The sequence below is a fragment of the Colobus angolensis genome, unplaced genomic scaffold (assembly GCF_000951035.1).
Source record: "Colobus angolensis palliatus isolate OR3802 unplaced genomic scaffold, Cang.pa_1.0 Scaffold251, whole genome shotgun sequence".
NCBI classification, from domain to species: Eukaryota; Metazoa; Chordata; class Mammalia; order Primates; family Cercopithecidae; genus Colobus; species Colobus angolensis.
Window position 1 is genome coordinate 4,662,218 of NW_012115722.1, and position 9,425 is coordinate 4,671,642.

Sequence of the window (9,425 nt, forward strand, 5' to 3'; positions counted from 1 at the left end):
TTGAAACCGGAGGCAGAGGTTGCGGTGAGCCAAGATCGCGCCATTGCACTCCAACCTGGGCACCAAAAGCAAAACTCCATCTTAAAAAAAAAAAAAAAAAAAAATACAAAAATTAGCCAGGCGTGGTGACACGTGCCTGTAATCTCAGCTACTTGGGAGGCTGAGAGGCACAAGAATCACTTGAACCCAGGAGGCGGAGGTTGCAGTGAGCCAAGATCATGCGACTGCACTCCAGCCTGGGCAATAAAGCGAGACTTCATCTCAAAAACAAAACAAAACAAAACAAAAAAATAATGCTGTCAAGTATGTGGAAAAACTGGAAATTTAATTCATTGCTGGTAGAATATAAAATGTCACAGCCACTTTAAAAAATAATTTGGCAGTTCCTCAAAATGTTAAACAGAGAGTTAACATAAGACCCAGGAATTTCTTACCTAAGTGTATACCCAAGACAAATGAAAACATATTCACATAAAAACTTGTACATGAACGTCTACAGCAGTAATATTCATAACAGCCAAAAAATGGAAACAACCTAAAAATCCTTCTACAGGTGAATGGATAAACAAAATGTGACATATATATGCAATAAAATATTCAGCCACAAAAAGGAATGAAGTACTGACACATGCTACAACACAGATAACCTTTGGAAACATTGCGCTAAGTTTGAGAAGCCAAGCACAAAAGGCCACAAATTGTTATGATTCCACTTATATGAAAGGTCCAGAATAAACAAATCCACGGAGACAGAGAGTCTCTCTATGTGGCTGCCAGGATTATGGTGTGTGAGGGAGTGGGGAGTGATAATGGGTTCAGAGTTCTTGAAACTGTTCTGGAATTAGTTGCGATGGTACAACCTTCTAATATACAAAACCACTGAATTGTACACTTTAAAAGGGTTAAATTTATGGGATGTGAACTATTATCTCAATAAAAATAAGGAGAAAATAAAGGACAACCTTTTTTGCCTTTTAATTTTAATTTCATTACATGCATATTTTGCTGATAAAAAAGAAATAATGTTGTCTGGGGCAAAGGCTCAGCTTAATCCATGTCTGATAAAAAAACAAAAGACTGGAAACAAAACAGTCAACAAGAAATTGGTAAGATAAATTAAGGAACATTAAATCAATGGAATATAACCAAAAATAAGACAAAAGAAAAATAAATAAATAAATGGAATATCATATACACCTGTACTATGAATACAAGGTCATTCTAAAGGCAATGAGATATTAAAAATGGTATAGAAATATATTTGAAATGAAAGATGTTTGTCATACTAGTAAAAAAAAAAATTTTTTTTCAGACGAGGTCTCGCTCTGTCACCCAGGCTGGAGTGCAGTGGCATGAATTTAGCTCACTGCAACCTCTGCCTCTTGGTCTCAAGCGATCCTCCCAGCTAAGCCTCCCAAGTAGCTGGGACTACAAGGGCATGCCACCATCATGCTTGGCTAATTTTTTTTTGGTAGAGACTGGGTTTCACCATGTCACCCAAGCTGCTCTCCAACTCCTGGACTCAAGCGATCCACCTGCCTCAGCCTCCCCCAAAGTGCCAGGATTACAGGCAATTCCAGGTGAGCCACCATGCCCAGAGAAAACTTTTTTTAAGTCAAAAAAGTATATTCACAATATTCTGATGCTCTTCTCCCAAAGAAGAAAAAAAAATCAGACTGAAAACCAGTTCTAAGTTCTGGCCTCCAGACTGTAAGAGAATAAATTTATTTTATTTAAACAACATTCTTTTATTTAAAGAAGGATAGGCTGGGCGCAGTGGCTCACGCCTGTAAATCCCAGCACTTTGGGAGGCCAAGGCGGGAAGATCACGAGGTGAGGAGCTCAAGACCAGCCTGGCCAATATGATGAAACCCTGTCTCTACTAAAAATACAAAAATTAGCCGGGTATGGTGGCAAACAAAAAACAAACAAACAACAACAAAAAAAAAAACCAAGATGGGCTCACACCTGTAATCCCAATACTTTGGGATGCTGAAGTGGGAAGATTGTTTGAGACCACGAGTTCAAAACCCTTCAAAATGGTGAGATCCCATTTCTTTCTTTCTTTGTTTCTTTGTTTCTTTCTCTTTTTTTTTGAGACAAAGTTTCACTCTTGTTGCCCAGGCTGGAGTGCAATGGTGCAATCTTGGCTCACTGCAACCTCCATCTCCTGGGTTCAAGTGATTCTCCTGCCTCCGGCTCCCAAGTAGCTGGAATTACAGGCGCATGTCACCACGCCCAGCTAATTTTGTATTTTTGGTAGAGACGGGGTTTCTCCATGTTGGTCAGCCTGGTGACCAACCTCACTGACCTCAGGTGATGTGCCTGCCTTGGCCTCCCAAAATACTGGGATTACAGGCATGAGCCACCGCACCCAGCAAGACCCCATTTCTATAAAATAAAATAAACAAATAAACAAAACCCAACTCTTTAAAAACATTAGAATTATGCCCACAGTAAGAGTCCATATTGATGAAAGAAAAAAAATAAAATATATACTTAAAAAAACTAAAAAGTCAAAAAAATATTTACATCAAACTATTAACAGAAATTATATCTTGGTAGTGACATTACAGGGGTTTTCCTCCGTTATTTCAGCTATATTTAGGGACAGTGGTATAAACACCCCAAACAAACACAAAACTAAAGGGTGAATAACTCTAAAGAACAAAGACACTAAAATTTCAAGCCTTATCACTAGTACTGTATTAAGTCCAAGTTCCTGGAAATTAGCTAAAAGTCACCTAATTATAGAATTAAAACACAATCCTATGTATTATTATTCTTGCTTTGGCAGGAATGTACAATACCTGACAGTGCTAAGAGTTAGGTTACTTTGACTAAATCAAAACAGTGACTACAAAGGGCCAGTAAGGGAAAACTAAGGCACTAAGTCCCAATTCTCAGGTCACAAAGCTGTTTAGATGAAACAATTTATTCTAGGATAGATTTGAAGATCAAGTATCTATTCTATAGAGTCTAAAGGTATTATTCAGGTACAAAAATGCTGTAAGAAAACTCTACCACCACCACCACCAACAAACCACTAGCCACAGGTTTACTCCCTAAAATATAGCCAAGCCAACAGACTATAAAATATCCTCACAGGAAAAGACAGGACTCTCAATTTTGAAATAAATCCCGCAGTTTTACTTTATGTTTTTAGAAAATGAGACTAAAGATCTACTTCATGCTAATAACTAGTTTCTAAGAAAAAGCAACATGTAAAGGAAACACTGAAAATTACTTCAAAGACAAAAAAAAGTTAAAATGTTACTGCTAAGAGTAAAACCAAAGAAAAACTTGAAAATTAAAGCCTTTCAAGTCACAATTTTAGAGATTTCTCACTGGGAAAGTTCAATACTGCCAAGATGTTTTAAAATACAAAAGTTAAAACTAGATGAGGCTATTTTTATTGATTAATACAACGCAAAACAGGCTATCACTACACATATTAGAACTGCTCAAATAAAAAAGTGGTAACACTAAATGCTAGCCAGGATGCAGAGAAACTGGGTATCTCATACGTTGTGGATAGGCATATAAGAGGATATAGTCATTCTAGAAAACAAATAGTTCAGCAGTTTCTCTAAAAACCAAACATGCACTTACCATATGATCCAAACATTTGGGCATTTATTCCCTCAAAATGAAAACTTTAATTCATAGAAAAATATTTATATACATGAATGTTTACAGCAGTTTTATCTGTAATAGTCAAAAAACTGGAAACCACCCTTCTGGTATGTCCTTCAACAAGTAAATGGTTAAACAAATTGTGTGGTTCAGCCATACTATGGATTACTACTCAATAGTAAAAAGAAATGAACTACTGATGCATGCAGCAATTTGGATGGCTCTCAAAGGAATTATGGTAAAAGAAAAAAGCCAAAGTTACATTCTGTATGATTCCATTTATATAACATTCTCAAAATGGCAAAATTACAGAGATGCAGAACAGATTAGTGGTTGCTGGAAGGGTGCATGCGGCTACAAAGCGGTAGCATGGGGAGCTCTGAGGTGATGGAGTAGTTCTGTATATAGAACTATAGACTGTTAGAGTGGCTATCCAGATCTACACATGATAAAATTGCATACTATTATATACACACACACACACAAATACATGTGAAACTGGTGAAATCTAAAAAAACCTTATGGATTGTAACAATGATAATTTCCTGGTTCTTGGCATTAAACTATAGTTATGTGAGCTATTACCACTAGGTGAAACTTGGTGAAGGGAACATGGACTCCGTACTATTTTTCACAACTCCCTATAAATCTACAATTATTTCAAAATACAAAGTTAAAAAAAAAAAATAGTAGGGCTACGTATGAGGAGGTTAATATAATAACAAATGGAAAAGGTTTAGCATAGCATTTGAAACATGGTTATAAAGGCTTCCATTTTGTTGAAACTTTTATTACATTAATTTTTTTTTGAAAACACAGGTTTCTGCAGTAAATATATACACCTATTTCAGCAAAAAGCATGACTTGAGCTAGAATTCCTCAATTTAATTACCAAATACTACATGAAATCTCTTGTGCATATGATAAGATTGTTTTCAGACTTAAAATTATCTAAGTGAATAGGGAACCAGTACACAACATAAATGGCTCAACATTCAGCTTTTTTCCCAAAAATCTTTAACTCAAATGTCTTTTACATCATCAAGTAACTTATCAGATGGAAATAAATGTATCATCTGCTGTGTGGTTCCAAATTAAGGAAAAGTCTAACTCAAAGCCATCCTCAACTTGAATATATATAATCTCTTACAAAAAACAATTACATGTAATCTTAAGAATAGTGAAAGAAACTTAAAGTCTTTTTGGCATTCCATAGCAGCTGAGTCCCTACCAAATATTCTGGGGTGGAAAGAACATTCTACTGGCCATCATCTGAATTCCTCAGCAGACTCTAAGCTGTCCAGTCAGGTCTGTAGGAAACAGCAAATACCAGGTGCTGGTAACTAGTCTCTAATTCTTCAAAAAAGCATTATCTTTGGCCTACAGCCCCTTCAAGATTACTCTATACCTATGTGTGTGTGAGTGATTAATACAGTCTCTAGTGTTGTGGGTGTGATCCTGAAATAGTTTCCACCACTAAATGTTACTCTTAACAGAGTCAACAGAAGAGAGAATAGAAAGCTGTGTGAAATCATATAAAAGCTTGATTTTCTACTTTCCACAGAAAAAAAAAAATGACTTTAATTTTCTCAGCTTCAGCAGGTGCAAGAATATCTAACCATAGCCATGATGTCTATACCCTTCCTGTGATATTCAGTATGCAGGTTATCTGAGAACAAGTGAGAACCATCTGATCAGTTCAGTATCACCAAGGGAGCCCTTAAATTCTGTTCCCATGGACCTTTCTGTACTTCCAACACTATGATTTGTTGGCAGGAATTTCACAGAAGAAGTTGAGATGTAAGGCCATCTGGCATGCCAGGATCAGAATTTTTCTAATACACACCCCCGTCCCTGACTTAGAATTTTCTAGTATCCCTTTCCCATCCTATCTTTCCTGTAATGTAGTAAGCCTTTTGTGTGAGCACTGGGTAGACAGATTCCAAAAAGTCACTCACTGTTTCTTTTTGCTTTTCAATAGTTAAAACTTTGAGTGTTAAAAAAGAGTCCACAAAGACAAAGGGGGAAAAGAAAAAAAAAAAAGAGTCCAAACACTGAAATGTCAATGGTTAATGGTGACAGTGTTCACTGATCACAGATTTTGGATAAAAGATGGAAGCTGTGGAATGAAAGTTAAGTTAGTGGCCGGGCGCAGTGGCTCATGTCTGTAATCCCAGCCCTGTGGGAGGCCAAGGCGGGCAGATCATTTGACTCAGGAGTCCGAGACCAGCCTGGCCAACGTGGCAAAACCTCGTCTCTACTAAAAATACAAAAATTAGCTGGTGTGGTGGTGGTTGCCTGTAATCCCAGCTACTCAGGAGGTTGAGGCAGGAGAATCACTTGAACCCAGGAGTGTTGAAGTTGCAGTAAGTCAAGATCATGCCACTGCACTCCAGCCTGGATGGCACAGCAAGACTCCATCTCAAAGAAAAAAACAAACAAACATAAAAAACAAATAAAGTTAAGTTAGTTGAACACAGCATACTAAATTTTGAGACATTCTTAAATATGAATTATATTGTTAGTGTACAATCTACACTATAGAAAACCTAACGTCTTCTTAAAAGCACATTTCAGTACCCAAATCAGTAAAATGCAATAATCTAAAGGTTCCAGTTCACTAAGAATTACTGTGGGCTATATTTGCAAATGCGCAGAAATTAAACAGAGCACAAATCATTTGGAACAAGGCCTCCAAATTATTTCATATTCAATCTACTTTACTATGTCTGATTGCTTTGGAGCCCAGCAGTAACACCAATCTCACTGATAACACTGTGCAGAAATAAGCAGAGATAGGCCGGGCACGGTGGCTCATGCCTGTAATCCCAGCACTTCGGGCGGCCGAGGAGGGTAGATCACCTGACATCAGGAGTTTGAGACCAGCCTGACCAACATGGAGAAACCCCATCTCTACCAAAGATACAAAATTAGTCGGGCATGGTGGCGCATGCCCGTAATCCCAGCTACTCTGGGAGGCTGAGGCAGGGGAATCGCTTGAAACCGGAGGCAGAGGTTGCGGTGAGCCAAGATCGCGCCATTGCACTCCAACCTGGGCACCAAAAGCAAAACTCCATCTTAAAAAAAAAAAAACAAAAACAGAAAGAAAGAAGCAAGCAGAGATAAGCCTTAATGCAGTGCTGAAGAAAGGCATGAACATCTTGGGCTCACTACAATATGGTGAAAAATGGGCACTAGAGGATGGCACATACAGGACAATACTGCCCTACAGCAGTGAAGAGCACTACATCTTGGCCCTCCAAATCTCAGCTCCCCACTAGCGGGTCTACCTATACATCCCCCTACTATCTTCTTCCCCAAACCAATAGTCCTTCTGGCCCTTATTTCCAAAAACACCACAAACATTTCCCCAGTCACTCAAGTTCAAAGCTACAGTGTGATTATTAAATCCACTTAACGAATCTGAATCCTCTCCATCCTTACCCTGTAATGCCTCTCACATTCATTCTCCCTTCACATCCCCATTCCCACCATCCTAGTTTAAGAAATTATACCTTAAACCCAAGTTTCCCAACAAGGTCTTGAGGTCCCCAAGCCAAATTTGTACTCCAAAACGTTGTTTTGAACAAGTCATCCAAGCCTTAAAAAAGCATCTACAGATCTGGCAGTACAGCCAACAGAAACCTATCCTCATGAGCTTGGACAAACACCAAGCACCTTCCACAAGAAGTTTCTGGATCCAGGGCTCAAGACCAAGTTCTGCAAATTCTCTGTATTTGCTACTTCTTGCCATCCCCTCTTTCTCCATAGCAATCAACAACTAAGTCTTTCCAAATAAAAGGGTTTATGGCTTGTTTTCATGGACAAGCAGCAGCAGGTGGACAGCATCCTACACCATAGCCAGTCTTGGAGGGCAGCAAAGCCCAAGAAAGAGAATCAGTGGAAGCAACTTAAAACATAAAAGGCCAGGCCAGGCGCAGTGGCTCATGCCTGTAATCCTGACACTTTGAGAAGCCGAGGTGGGCAGGTCAGAAGTTCAAAACCAGTCTGGCCAACATGGTGAGACCCCATCTCCACTAAAAATACAAAAATTAGCTGGGCATGGTGGCAGGCGCCTATAATCCCAGTTACTCAGGAGGCTGAGGCAGGAGAACTGCTTGAACCTGGGAGGCAGAGGTTGCAGTGAGCCAAGATTGTGCCACTGCACTCCAGCCTGGGCGAGAGAGCAAGACTCCCTCTCATTCATTCATTCATAATTAAATAAATAAATAAGGCCAGGCACAGCGGCTCACACCTGTAATCCCAACATTTTGCGAGGGTGAGGTGGGAGGATCACTTGGGCCAGGAGTTGGAGACCTGCATGGGCAACATGGCAAGACCCCATCTTTACAAAAAATACCAAAATGAGCCAGGTGTGGTGGCACTCACCTGTAATCCCAACTACTCAGGAGGCTGAGGTGGGAAGATCACTTCAGCTTGGGAGGCCAAGGCTGCTGTGACCCATGATTATGCCACTGCACTCCAGCCTGAGTGACAGAGCAAGACCCTGTCTCAAAAAAATTTAAAAAATAAATTTAGGCCAGGCACAGTGGCTCACACCTGTAATCCCAGCACTCTGGGAGGCCAAGGCACGTGGACGGGTTGAGCCCAGGCAAAGGTTTCAGTGAGTCAAGATCACACCACTGCACTCCAGCCTGGGCAAGAGAGCGAGACTCTGTCTCCATAAAATTAAATTAAAATTTAAAAATAATAAAAAATATAAAATTTTTTTTAAAAGCAGACAAAATCCCTGGTCTGTAGATACATGAAGAAGCCTGAGATGGTGAGCCCAAGAGTTTTATTTTGAAGACTTTAGATGAAATCCAATATCTTACTCTACATATTAAAAGAAATGTCCACGTCATGTGTAAGAGGGAAGACATAATAAAAGGAAAGTTAAACATAAGTGGGCTATACCAAGAGCATAAAGTGAGTACCTTTGAGAGTTCAGAGAAGAAACCAAAAACATCAAGGACTTAGGCAATGCAAGAGGTCAGAATTCTAAATAAGTCAACCAGTTTGGTTGAAGCAGAGAACACAAAAGACAGCTGCGAGAGACTATATAGCTGTCCCATAGTTCTAGTCGATTTTTCACATGCTTTCTGGTGTCCTCTCCCTATCTGGACTATCAGTTCAGAGGCTAAGAACCAACACAATGTGTTAACCTATTAGCTAACTATCAGTCACATCTTAAGAATTCAGACAACAATGGTAATAGTTTTAGTATATTTAATCTCAGAACAGCAAAACATCGAGGTGCACTCTGAATTCAGGTATTTTTAAATACCTGTATCAAAAACAGAAAAATTTCCTTAAGTTAAGAAATAAGGATACTGGCAAGAATGGTGGCTCATGCCTATAATCCCAGCACTCTGTGAGGCCAAGGCGGGAGGAGTGCTTGAGGCCAGTTGAAGACCAGCCTGTGCAACAAATGGAGGCCCCATCTCTACAAAAAGTAAAAATAAAAAAATTAGGCAGGTGTGGTGACATGTGCCTGTAGTCCCAGCTACTCCACGAAGCTGAGGCAGGAGGATCACTTGAGCCCAAGAGTTAGAGGATACCATGAGCTATGATCACATCACTCCACTCCAGCCTAGGCAGCAGAGTGAGACCCAGTCTCAAAAAAAAAAAAGAAAAAAGAAAAAAAGAAAAAAAAAAAAATCAGGATAATGAGGCCAGCACGGTGGCTCATGCCTGTAATCCCAGTACTCTGGGAGGCCAAGGTGGGCAGATCACCTGAGATCGGGAGTTCGAGACCAGCCTGACCAACATGGAGAAACCTCATCTCT

The 9,425-nt window shown here is 39.6% G+C and overlaps 1 protein-coding gene across 2 annotated transcripts in view; it reads right to left on the bottom strand.

Annotated features, from left to right (window-relative positions):
- Positions 1-9,425, bottom strand: part of PAPD5 (PAP associated domain containing 5) — an 83,785-nt gene that overhangs the window by 71,856 nt on the left and 2,504 nt on the right. The window lies entirely within an intron of this gene.